A 13,394-nucleotide genomic window follows, 5' to 3' on the forward strand; every position below is an offset into this window, starting at 1 on the left:
CCACCCCACCCCACAAAATACAAACATCTAACTCACAACAATTCATAAAATGCTTAACAATAATTTGGGTTTTGTCATAATCAACCACAAGAACAATGCTAAGTAACCATGACAGTATCATTAAATCTTGACAGGGTAAATCTAATCCACAAAATTATTAAAGAAAAACAAAAATGCTTCTTAGTCTCGTGTGCACCATTTTATAAACACTGAGTTCAGTGAATAAATATTTTACTATATTTTAATGCCCTAAGATTTACAGACTAACCTAGAGTCCAACTGAAATTCCAACTTACTTCAGGAAGCAAACATGTTGGTATATATCAGTTTCAAGTAATTATACCTATGTAAAACCCACTGAAGGCAATGCATTTGCAGAAGTATAATTTTAAAGCACTAACACACAACTCCACTAATGAACCTGTATGCAACTTTATTTACAGAACATTTGTCATAGCCACGCACATGAAACTAAACAGAATTCTTTGCCAAGGTAAAATCATTTTACTAATAAAGCCTCTAAGGTCTGTACAGCAAATTTAACATTTTTTTTATCAGTGACTATAGAAATAGCATCAGTTTAAACTACATCCATCTTCTAATTTCTCTTTGGTTTTCATTACAAAATAGCATAAGCACGTAAGCTTCGTGATCATAAAACAGATGAGGGTTTTTTGTTCTTAAAATAGTTATCTGCTTATATCTATAACAAGCTTTATGATATCTTGTAACAGGATGTCAAAATTCGTGTATTTTACAATGAGGTATTTTATCCCTTTTTATTGTCCTTCCCAAAACATTTGTTCAAATTTACACTTATATCAGTAATTAGGTGCAGGTAGAAGACCTTCAACATTTTTGATTCAGACAATATCATTCTCTCCCAAAATTCACATAGGGTTACACAGAGTCTCAGCCACATTTGGGCAAGTTGATTAGCCCAGACTCTCAAGTTACTGTGCATCAGCTGACTTGCAATAATTGCACACATACACTTAGCCTGTGAAAAATGCAAACTGATTCAGCCTGCCTTAGCCAGCAGTGAAACATGGTTAAATTAAATCAAGTTATGTACAATTGCCACCAGCTACCTATCTACAATTGAACATTCACTGTAGCTGAGCATGCAATAACTTGTTGAGTCCTGGCAATTTGGAGTTATGTTGAATCCTCATAAGTCCATCTACAGAGCTTTTTATAAGACTTTTGATAAATAATTAGCCAATAGATGCGATTAAGAATTTGCTTAATCCCATGATATCATGTCTACTTTGAGCCTAGAAAAAGGATTTGTCAAGAATATTCAAACAGAATAGGAATTCTCTCTTTCTGTAAATGAAGTCTACTAATTCAATATAATTATTTAACATGTCACTAAATTAAATAAGTAGCTTTCATTATTCTTCCTCCAAAATGCAGGCTAAGATTACAGTGTGATATGAAAACTGAGAATATTTACCTTGCAGTATTATGATGGCTTGTTCATATAACGATATTTAGAAAGTTACAGACAAAATTTTTTAAACTATAATATTTTAGAAATTGCAATAGAAATGGTATATTTTCCATAGTAAAAATAAATTATTAAACATTACATCACGCTAGATCGAACCAGAGAGAATTACTACAGTGAGTAAATACGCAGAGCCATAACTCTAAATAGTCTTTTATAAGCAACCTTAAAGTACAGTGTGTTCCTACAACTAAGCCATTAGCCACCCAAATTATCAGCAGGAAAGTTCACCTACAGCTTTGCTTCAGTGTATGCCAGAAGTGCCACAACTGCCACTATTTTTGTAGAACTAAGCAGCTCAACACCTGTTTTAAACCTAAGCCTGGGCAAGATCTTCAGAGTAGGAAAGTCCAGTCATATACACATGCTTTGAACATGCCTAACACACAAAACTGAGTACTTCACACTGCATACTAGCTGCTGCCTCTATTCCATCACTCAAAATCTCAGCAGGACAGAGGAAGGGCACTTGCTCAGGATATCAGACACCCAGATTCTAACATCCTCCTCAGTAGCAGGAGGTTCAAACATGCATTTGTCACTATCCATTAGAGTCCTTGATTGGCTCTAAGATTTTTACAGGGTAGCAAGCATTCCCTTCTCTTGTTGAAGGAGTACTACATAACATTGCAAAGAGAATTAATTAGAACGGGGAAAAAAACCTGAAAGATAGAATATGATTATCAAATAATTTGATTTAAACTCTTTTTCAGGAGGTAAAAATTTCTTCAATGTTTTCTATTGACTAACCAATATGGATCACTTACTGAGCACCACAGGAGTTGTGAGTTCCATTTTGCATACTCACACATCTCAAACTAGCGATTAACACTTAGGGGCTGACCTGTTCAACAGCAGTATCACAACAATGAAGTCCCTTTTTGATCTCACTCCAATTCCTTTTTTATTACGTAGAAATCAAGATTACAAATTTTAGTTACTGCACTGTGACAGCTGGTTTACAAGGCAATGCCTAAAACAATATATTAAATGCATTTCCAGATGTTAAAATTCATATAATTTAAAATTATGTTGGAGATCTGACTTTTAAAAAGCCCTCTAAAACAGAACATTCAACATAGAAAAATTGGTATCAACAAATACTCAAACATTACTTTTTCTGTGTATCAACTCAAAGCTTTCTAGACTTCTACCAGAAATTCCATACCCCCGGCTGAAAAATCACATTTGCAAAGTCAACCAAAACTTAATAAACATCCCTTGCACTCAAGAATTCTGACACAGTCTTTGGATTATATAATTGCGTAACATTCTCCTCTCACCCCTGGGCCCAATCTTCATTCAGCCTACAGGAAGGATCTGCTCTGGAAACGAATCAGAGGCTATTCATAAGGCTGTATGGTCTGTTGTATACATGACTCTCCAACTTCAAGTAAAAATGAAAGAGAAGCATGAAGTGAAAGAGGCTGCATATGAGATAGCAGGAAACAAAAATGCCGCTCTTGGGAATCTGATTCTATTTCTATTACTATATTTCTGTGTTCCTTTCTTCCTGCATGCTCTGAAGCCAAATTTGAAGAAGCACTGATTAGTCATTTATAACCAAATTAACAAAATCTGTTATATTATCATCACACACATTATGATAGAAAAAAAGTCAAGTTAATTTAAAATTCAGGTCCTACAGTTGCTCCAGTTGGACTTCCAAAGTTATAAAGACTAACTTTTGCATCTCAGTTCCCAACCTGGATGATTACATACTCTCCCTCAAAAATATTAAACAAGCAAGTATTTGTGAAGCATTCCAATATCATAATACACATCACAGAAAAGCCCATGAGGAAATTAAGAATCCTGTCTCTGGAGCAGGGTTTAATGATGTGAAGTGATTAAGGTACACATTGAACAACAAAGAGAAATCAAAATATCTAATCATAAAAGACAGGACTGGAAGTAATCTCAAGAGTCTATCCCTTTCCCCAAGGCAGGATCAACAATATCTAAAGCTAATCCTAAAATGCGTTAATATAACCTGGTTTTTTGTATTTGGGGGTGTGTGTGTGTGTGGAGTTGGGTTTTTTTGTTTGGTTGATTTTATAATATTTGTTTTTTAAATCTCTATTCATTCCACATAGTCAGTGAAATAGGCATCCTGCTGTAGGAAGAAACAGTGACAGAGTTAAAGACTACCACAATGCATCCACAAAGATGCCAAATGCAGACTACACAAGTAATCTGAACTACAGAATTCCCTACAACAGGGGTCCTCAAACTTTTTAACCAGGGGGCCAGCGCGGATGCAGTGGCAGGCAGTCATCTGCGGCTGCTTGGTTTCCCCTCCCAACCCCCGGCGGGGGGTTCTGTAATACCGGGGGCCAGATTGAGGACCCTGGGGGTCTGTATCCAGCCCACGGGCCGTAGTTTGAGGACCCCTGCCCTACAGTTTGCTCTCACAAGTACAAGTATTACACATTTCTGAGCTTTTTTTTTTTTTTTTAACTATGCGATTTCCTGGGTGGGTGGGGAAGACAATTCAAACAACAAAATCCTGTGTGTGAAATAATGCTTCTTTGCCCAGCCAATCCTTGTTTCGTACAAATGGCTTGAGAAGCCATTTGTTCTTCCCCTCTCTGGTCTCTCTCAGTACATACTTCCCACCCATTCCCATGCCTAAACTGTTTCCCTTGACTGCACACCCAATTCCAGAGTACCTTTCTGTCTCAGTTTCTTCCTAAGGCTGTTTCACAGCTCTTCCTGTATTCTTCACTAAGGACACTTATCTGCCCCACCAGCTCTGTTATCCAGTCCTCTCAGTTCAGCCATTACTTCCTTAGGAACTCCAAGCTCCTACCCTCCTCCAAATTCCCGCCCTTCAAATTCCCATTCCCTCCCCATTTGTATAAGTCTGGTTCCAGTCCAGCACTCTTCTCCATGTGCTCACCCTTCCAGCCATCTGCAACCTCAGTTCTTGTCTTTTCCACATTCAAATGAATCGGCACGGTGGATAAACAGGGAATGGACACCAGAGAACTAAGAGTCTGTACCACATCTCGCTGCTTGGAAGGTTCTGTTGCACATGAAAATTTTTTCAACTTTAATGCCTACAATCAGATAAGTCAGCTACTTTTTCACCAAGTTATATACATCACCTATACAAAACAAGCAGGGAGCAACATGCATTCTTGAAGTTGACTAACAATTCTGTTAAGCAACTGAAGTGTTGCTTATAACTGCCAAATTTTAATAGGATACACTTAAGCTTTTCTATGTTAAAGATTATACCTCAACAAGAGTTTTTAAGGAACCTGCCAAGAGGAATCAATCATCACTGAGAATGCTAGTAGAAGAAAATTCATTTCCTATTATTTAAAAAAAATAAAAAAGCTTATTTTTACAGAAAACTTTATCACAAGGAAAGGAAGAAAGAAAGAAAAATTCTACCTGTTCCATAACATACCCACAGCCTCTGGGTCATGCCTAGAGCATAGGATTAGAACATAAAAAGCCATACAAGGGAAGAAAAGCTCAAGAACCTCTCTGCCTGATACAGATCAGGCATTTGAACCTGGACTTCTGATATCCCAAAAGCAATGTTCTGGCTAGGAACACACTTACTACACCTCTGAACAGTCTTGCTTTCTTAACAGCTGTACAGCAGCTGGACAACAGACTGACATCACAGTTAAATGGTCTGACACCTAGGTTGCAGAGGTTTCCATTCAACCAGTTTACATCAACTATAACAATCATCAATTTAAGAGGCAGAGTTTTATCCCTAACAGCCAATAACCAATGCTTAGGATACTCTCCAGGGTTACTAGATCCTGCTGGAAGTTAACAGAGTAATATTTTGAATCTGTCTCCAATATTGTAGACAAACCATTTAATTACTTGCAGGATTTGGGTTATTATCTAGTTGTCTCTGTTCTTCCTTATAAATTTTAAGAGATTTTGATTTCTTCCTAATATGGAGGATGATTCTTTTTGATTTTTCAGGACAGGAAATCTATTCTTGTCCAGCTCTCAGCATAATCAAGACAGCTGAAACTGAACAGATGCTTATGGCCATCAGCAAACCCCCATTCTATACTACTTAGGAATCCACCATGAGAAACAATGAGCCCAGTATGTTGAAATGCAGGGCGCTCAACCACAAATCAAGTCAAAACAACGTTATGAACTTTTAAGTGCTGTAAAGTAACTTGAAAAATCTCAAGAATAAAGCATGTCAAATTACACAAGATTTAAGCAATTTACAAACTCACTTTCAGTCTTCCATCTGTAAAATGGAAATAACATTTTACAGATGTACAAAAAAAAATCTCTAATGTCTGTGAAGTGCAGGTATGTATTTTGAGATAATTCCAACAAATGAATAGATGAAAACACTTCAGCATTCCTGAAAGATATGGATGGTATACAGTAGATAAAGCAGTAAGCTGCACACTGAATGACAAAGAAAAACAAATATATCAACTAGGCTATATCAGTATACCAGTCAGCTACTATTTCCCAGGCACTGAATTGGGGCCACGAGGGTAAGGGGGAAATACAGTAGCGTGGTTAAAGGCCCAGCATATGGAGAAGAGGGCTGGATTACACTCGTTCCTGCAATCTCAGTCTGCTGTTTCCTTATCCAAGTCCCTGACATTGCAGCCTAGTGTTTTCTAACAGTGTTCCTGTAAAATGCATTGCATGTCTACACATACACACTCCCACAAGAAACAAAGTGCTTCAAATCAAGCCACAGCAATAATCTTTATATGGATAGATATTTTCATTTTTCAGAATTTTGAGATCTCCTATTGGAAAACCACTTAGAGCCAACTGATAAACATATTAAAAGCAATAAAAATAATTTTCTAAAATTTTTCCCTGACTTAAACATGAAAAATGTTCTTCAGTGTTTATTTGTATGAACTAAGTAGTCACCTTCAAGTACGTATCAACAACTGTGTTCAATTTGACTGGAATTCTTTTTAGTTTCTACATACAGTTGAGCCAAAATCCTTTCTCCTCTCCCTTTTGCTAGTGAGATTTTTCCATAGTGAAAAGTAGGGACAGGAAGCGAGACACAAATCATAGGTCCTCCACAATCTCCTCAAACACAATTTCTTCACTCCTGGTGTGCAGTAGATATCAATATAAAGCATTCCTCTCCCATGTACTTTGGAGGTCAGAATCAGCTATAAAGAAGCGTGCATGTAACAAACACTAATAAACTTAAACCACAAATATAGATGAATTATATTAGAAGTTTTTAGCATACAAGCCTTTAACAGTTGTCATTTCAAAAGGTCTTCCTTTTTTGATTATTAAAAAGGATCATTATTAACAATAATACACACATAACCAATTTCAAGCATTTCCTTGTAGACATCTCTGTGCAACTGAGTGCTCATTACTGCTAATGATTCAAAATCAGAAGCTAACTTAACCTGTACTACTTGTAATAAAGGCATATGAAAGACGGAAAAAAAGCAGTATCATCTTGAAATGGACAGTTTTTTCAAGTGTTAAATATTTCTAGTGAAATATTTTGTGACCCTAAATAGTTGTTCTAACACTGGATAATCCACCACAAACCTACCAGACACCAAACTAAATATCAAAACTCATTTTTCCAATTAAGTATGCTCATAATTGTTGTCAAAACGTCCACACATCAATGAATATTATGTACTCAGAAAGCAGAAATTTCTGAATGTAAATACTTAATTTTTCCTACATATAGATATAAAGAATAGAAGTATATTTTTCCTTCTAGTTACTAGCAATTGTCCACTAACTTTGCATTTCTCATGCAACAGGATGTAAATGTTAATATAAATTTAATATCATTAACAATTTGTAATATAATACATACATAAAACTGTAACAGGAAATTTGGTATACCAACTCCTGGCTCAAATCAATTCAGACTATCTTTCATCTAGTATCCTTCAAAATATAGTTTATATTATAGAGGAATATATACATGAAAAATTTAGAATTAAGGCTGTATTACCTTAAATCATCATATAAATACAACAAAAAAACATAGTCATTACCTTGGGTTAGAACCATCTATTGCCTTGATTTTGCAAGTCATATGAACATTAATGTACATAGAGTCTCAAACATGCAATGAGGTTGCACCAGGGTACATGTACTCTTATGTAGAACAGGGATCTGTAAATGGGTTTAAGTGGTTAATTTTGCTTCTCTGATCCTGTTCTGTTCCCCCTATAACTGTAAAAAATGTTTTTTAAAAAAGTATAAACAGTTTTAAAAGATAGCAAAGGCTAAAAAAAAAAAAAAGAAATAAAACCTGTACACAGGAAAAATTCAATATATACAAGGTAGTCAAAAGCACAAAATAAAAGATAACAAGAAGAAAATATTTTCCTCTTCCAGTTAAAATAATTGTTACAACTAGTGCCTCAAGAATAATTATTTTTTTATTTCTAGAACATGAATAAAATAACTACATCCTCCTTAAGCAGCTAGCTCTTGTGATAAACAAGTGGACCAGTATAAACTAAAGGGGTGGAGCGTAAGGAAAAAAAAAAAGAAAAAAAAAAGTACAAAAGTAGCAGTCCTGCTTCACACACACTCTTAAATGTGCTAAAAATACAGTCTAAACCAAAAGTCATCTTATAAACGTTTCCACATTAAGTATTTCTGTATGCTAAATATAATTTTCAAGATAAATTTACAACTACATAAACTGTGATAATTGATAATGCAACTAATTCAGGATTAACCACATGGCTCTGAAGAACAAAATCAAAAAAACTCGTTACAAATAAGCAGCATCTTAAATTTCCCTCTATAAATACACCTATTTTTCATACCAAAAAAAGTGCATGCTTTCTTGATTTAAAGGGAGGGGGATTTAAAAAAAAAAAAAAAAAAAAAAAAAAAAGAACATGCTGTAAACACAATCCTGGCAAGATAAACTTGACAGGAACTGCATAACTACAGTAGCTTATTTCCTACTTTTATGTGGTATGTTTAAAGCAAATCCCCTTATATGAAAAATAAGTCAGGGAAGTTCACTACTGTTAGCTTAAACCCATTTTTGTTAAAATGAGAGCAGTTTTACACAGACAACAAAAGAAACGCTAGAGTTCATGTCACTTCCTGATGATAAAAACTACCCAAGAACTACAACTACTTCTGCACAGCCCTTTCCTGTAAAGTAGAGTTACACTGGGCCTCTACGAATGCTACGGACCAAAAGAAAACAGCAATTCAGCTACACGCAGAGATAGGGACAGTTAGAGACAACTAACAGCTCCCTCTGCAATTCACAAAGTTTAAGGTAAAAAGCTGCTTTTTCGAAGCCTAAATGGTTCCTCTCCACGCACATAGGCCTGAGGCCCTGTTACAGTGTCTAACAGGACCAGACAGCACAAAGGCAGGAATGGGAGGTTAGTGGGAGGGAGGGAGGCCGGGATTGGGGCTCAGCAGGATCTTCAGGCTTTTTAAAATTCAAACTGCTCCCTGACCAATACAAATCACCAACACACTACTGACTGCTACACGGATTTACAGCATTAAAAATACACTTCTATGTGACAGCTATATTAACTTCCGAGTTAATATTCAGAGGGCACTCTGAGATATGATAGCACAGTTTATAAGACTCTAAACACAATATAGCAGAAAGTTACTTTATTAGATACATTAACTACTTATTACAACAGATCTACCTGAAGAACTAAAAAGCCTACTGAAAAAGACAAATTATGTAGTTTCCTTTCTATATGAAAGAAGAAACTTATTATCTTAAAATTTCACTCAATTATGTAGCTTCTGTAGGCATATTTTTATTAGTTCACAGGGTGTTTGTTTTAAAGCGACCCCCATTTTTAACACTCTCTACCTCTACCACACGGTAAACCCAAGATTTACTTTACTGTAAATTAGCTACCATTTAAAGACCTGACACTTAATCAACCATCATTTACAAAACACATTTGACCTGTTAAAATGACACCTAACTACACATTCAAATATGCACACAAACAGCTAATAACAAGCTCAGGATAATAATAAGCTCAGTGATATGGCCTGACAAGAAAGGATGACACTTTTTAAGATTCCTCACTTTTCACTTAATTTACTCTTGATTCTCAAGTACTTCGGGTAAGATCTCATCTTCACCTTGGTCCCTGAAATATCATAAGCATCACACTTTACACACGATCCCTCTCCCCTTTTCTGTTTGTTAAGAGTATAAAATAGTATTTCATCTGAATTCAGTACATATTCCTGTAACGTATACAGCACATGAAAACCAGGATTGTGTGGAGTACCTGACACAATATGCTTGCCTATCTGTATTTCCTGGGTCTGCAGGTGTCTGTGTTGTCAATCATTCCGTAAGCACTAGTTTTATGCTATAAATATATTAAGTGATTAACACATTAATCAATCGCTATATTAGTTAAAGATTAAAGCTCTGCACGTTATAAATCCATGTGCATTCGAACTTTTGAATGTTCAGAACGGAGTTGGTAAAAAGGCAATAGTAAAGAGAGGTGGTATTTCAGTTTCTGGGTATTTACATTATTTCTCTTCCCCTATTCCTCCACTTTACTCCTCCACTTCAGAGGGCCGTCTGAGCTAGGACTTTCTTTCCTTGCCCTGGGGAAGCTGTAAATATGGCAAAAGGATCAGTGCACGTTTGCGGCTAATTGTATTGTTTCCTCCTCCTGCTCCTCTCCGGGTTGAGGCCTACTACCGAGAAGCCGCTTCGCCTTTCTAATCCCCGAGCTGGAGTAAAGGCGCTGGCCGGCGGGCCTGCGCTCTCTACTGGGCCTAGGCTTCCCGGCAGCCCGGGAAGAACCAATCTCCTCCACCAAACCCGAGCGAGCAGGAAGGAGAGCTGCGAAATAAACACCTCTGGTTGCCACTCATTCTCCTCTACCCCAGATAACAGCTAATCCCCTCCGCTCCCGGCAGTGCTGGGCCGCCTGGATTGGGAGGCCCAGCCCGCTGCTGGAGAGGGCAGGGAGGAGAAGGGGAGACAAGGAAGGGGGATTACCTGAGCAAATCGGCGTTTGAATCCAACGAGAATGCGAGAGAAGGGGAGAGAAATCCGCCCCCTCCCTCCTTAGAGGAGCTGCCGCCGCTGCTAGGCCGCCGCCGCGGAGCAGGAGGAGGAGGAGGAGGAGGAGGGGAGATAATATAACAACAATAATCCGGGCCGGGAGGGGGGCTGGTTCCTCTTCCGTCTCCTCCTCGGTGCAGCAAACATGTAGAGCCGGGAGGTGAGCAGACGAAACAAATCCCTTCCCCCTGAGCCTACTTCACAACATCAACATGAGCTGGACCGAACCGGTTCCGAGACACACTCCAAGCCGCAGGGAGGTAGCCGAGAGGAGGGAAGCTGCCAAGGGGCCGCCGTTCCCTCCGTATATGCGAGCGTAGGAGGGTGGGGGAGGTAGCAGCCTGGGCACAGTGAGTTGATACCAAGCGGGGTTAAGTGCAGGGGGTAGGGTGGGGAGAAGAAGGGGAGAAGAAAGAGAAAAAGAAGGAACAGGAGAAAGGAAAGGATCCTCTGTGTGTGCCTCTCGCTCCCTTCTCAGAACAAAATGCCGACCGGAAGTGCCGCTGCAGGAATGACTCCCTCCACCGGCGCCAAACACCAACAGCCTCCCCCTTCCCTCCACTACTCCCTTCTCACTCGCTCAACCAGTGTTGCTTCCGCTGTTACTACTGCTCTGCTCCACATCGTTCCCCTCCCAGCTCTGCTGCAGCTGGAGTAGATCTCTTCGCCTCGCCTCGCCGCAGCGGGTACAACCAAGGCTCCGCTACATGGCTTCCCCACCCCTTCGGCTGCTGCTTGAGTTTGTCTTCCCCCCCCCCCCCCCTTCTGGTGTGTGGAAGAAGACTGGAGTTTACGCTTAGGCCTGCGCTGAAAGGAAGGCAGCCAGTGATTTGTAATGAAGTAACCATTGAAAAAAGCACGTGTTTTGGGCTTTATTTTTGCCTTCCTTAAGGATGGTGGGGAGGAGAACTAAAAAATGCCGTCTTGCAGGAGGCAGACTTAAAAAAAGCATCTTAAAATGAACCCACAAAGGTGGCAGTCCTGTCGTCTCGTGTGTCCGTCCCCCCCGCCCCAGCGGGTGAGATGTGTCAGACCCGGCTGGACACTTGCTGGAGTTAGTGTTACTGCTAATGTCCATCTCTGCGGGTGTAAATAGGCCGCGTCGCAGGAACTGAAACACCCGATGCTGGAAACGTTGCTGGGGCGAGGAATCTCCAGGTGGGCGTACCGAAACGAGCATGGGGGGGAATGCTGATATTTAAATTAGGGGCCCTTTGCTGGAGGCTGGTGCTCTCCACCACCACCGCTAGATTTACTGGAAATATTTTAATTTTGGGTTGTGATGGAGTGTTTGATGAAAGAGCATGTCCTAGTCTGAAAGATTTTCTGATTTTCCTCTGTGTAGGTAAACTGTGAATAATAATAGAATGGGATAATAGCATTTATATCTGATGAGTCAACTATGTATTTTCCTATTTATATAGTTTTGCTCCTCAGTACTTGGACAAAAATCCTTTGATTTTCAGAGGAAGCCTTCCTTGTCTGTGGACTTCAGGATTCAGCCATACATTTGGACACAGCCAGCTTTAAATATTCTGTAACATGTAAACACACCCTTTCAGCTTTGGATGGATATTATTTGCACAGAGGGATAATATCTCACACCAATGCACTTGAATTTTTCCAAGTCTTAGGATTTCCTGAATAGTCCTCTGTCTTTAATACAGATTTAAAATGCCTTTCTCAAGCTTAAAAGACTATTAAATTTATAATGTTGGATGAATCAAAGTTCATTTTACAAGTGTATGTGGTTTTGTTTGAAAGTACAGAAATGAAGACAGCACTGGAGAATATGGTAATTCAGTACTGGAAATACAAGTATTTAATGGGTACATGCTCATGTAAGTTTAATGGAGACAGAGTAAACTGGGCTCTGAAATAAATGTATTCTATACCTTTGTTCCAAGTTCATATAAAAGGTTTATTCATTCACAACTTTAATTATTCATTTGAAATAGATATTGGTGTAGTAAACTAAGTATGTTCATAAGTCTTTGTGCTTAATTTAATACAGTGCAACTCTGTAAGTCAAGGGGGAAAATATTTATCTTCTTTTGGTAACAAACTAAAGTTTAATAAACTACCTATTAAAGAATTCACATACGCATATTTATGTGGACATATACACCTATGAATTCAAAGGAAAATATGATTCAAAAATGACAAAGTTGGCCTAGGAATACTACTTCAGTCTACTTCTGATTGTTACCAATTCATGTTGATGGAGTCTTCATGTGATTTTAGTAACTTATTTATATAGTGATTTTTTTCTTAATTGGTGATTTAGGGTGTAAATAAAATGTAAATACTGAAATTTTGCTTTTCAAATGCCATGTGTCTTCCATATGAAATATGGTTTAGCCAGTACAAACATCATGGTAAGACACAACACATATTTGACTACTTTGTTTCTGTTGGAATTTTCCAGTGAGAATGTCACTGGACCATTTTATGCTTTTAAAATCCCATTCAACTAAAAGAATTTGTAGAAATGGCTGTTTTGTCTGAGTACTATGATGTTTTACCTGCACAAGAAAACAACTAATTTAAGTCATTAGTTGTTTTAGAAGGTGTTGTAACACACATGAGCAAATCAGGACATTTTTTTAAGGGAAGTTAAATACTTAAATATGTTTTATTCCATTAGATATTACTGTAATCTACTTTTTTAAAGGAAAGTGCAAATTCTTCAGTTGCATTCAGACAAGTGGTTCCTTGTATTCCTTTTGTCTTCAAAGGTCTACTAACAACAATTTATTGCAGAATGAAAACTCACTATGTTCCTAAAAAGATATTTTAGTATGCATGGGGTTCATCTTG

At 38.1% G+C, this 13,394-nt stretch overlaps 2 protein-coding genes across 8 annotated transcripts in view; one reads left to right on the top strand and one right to left on the bottom strand.

Moving 5' to 3' along the window:
- Positions 1 to 11,295, bottom strand: part of LOC121080396 (nipped-B-like protein) — a 169,590-nt gene extending 158,295 nt beyond the window's left edge. For 5 of the 6 annotated variants that reach the window (XM_040578396.1, XM_040578393.1, XM_040578394.1 and 2 more), the window contains exon 1: positions 10,509 to 11,295. The gene's annotated coding sequence lies outside the window, so the exon portion shown is untranslated. The remainder of the gene's footprint in view (positions 1 to 10,508) is intronic. The other variant, XM_040578400.1, reaches the window with a different exon arrangement.
- The window catches only part of LOC121080400 (hepatoma-derived growth factor-related protein 2-like), a 29,909-nt gene continuing 27,200 nt past the window's right edge, over positions 10,686 to 13,394 (top strand). The window contains exon 1 of one of the 2 annotated variants that reach the window (XM_040578417.1): positions 10,686 to 10,734. The gene's annotated coding sequence lies outside the window, so the exon portion shown is untranslated. Of the gene's footprint in view, positions 10,735 to 11,438; positions 11,733 to 13,394 lie in introns of those variants that run through there. The other variant, XM_040578416.1, reaches the window with a different exon arrangement.

Source organism: Falco naumanni, chromosome W, assembly GCF_017639655.2.
Source record: "Falco naumanni isolate bFalNau1 chromosome W, bFalNau1.pat, whole genome shotgun sequence".
Classification (NCBI taxonomy): Eukaryota; Metazoa; Chordata; class Aves; order Falconiformes; family Falconidae; genus Falco; species Falco naumanni.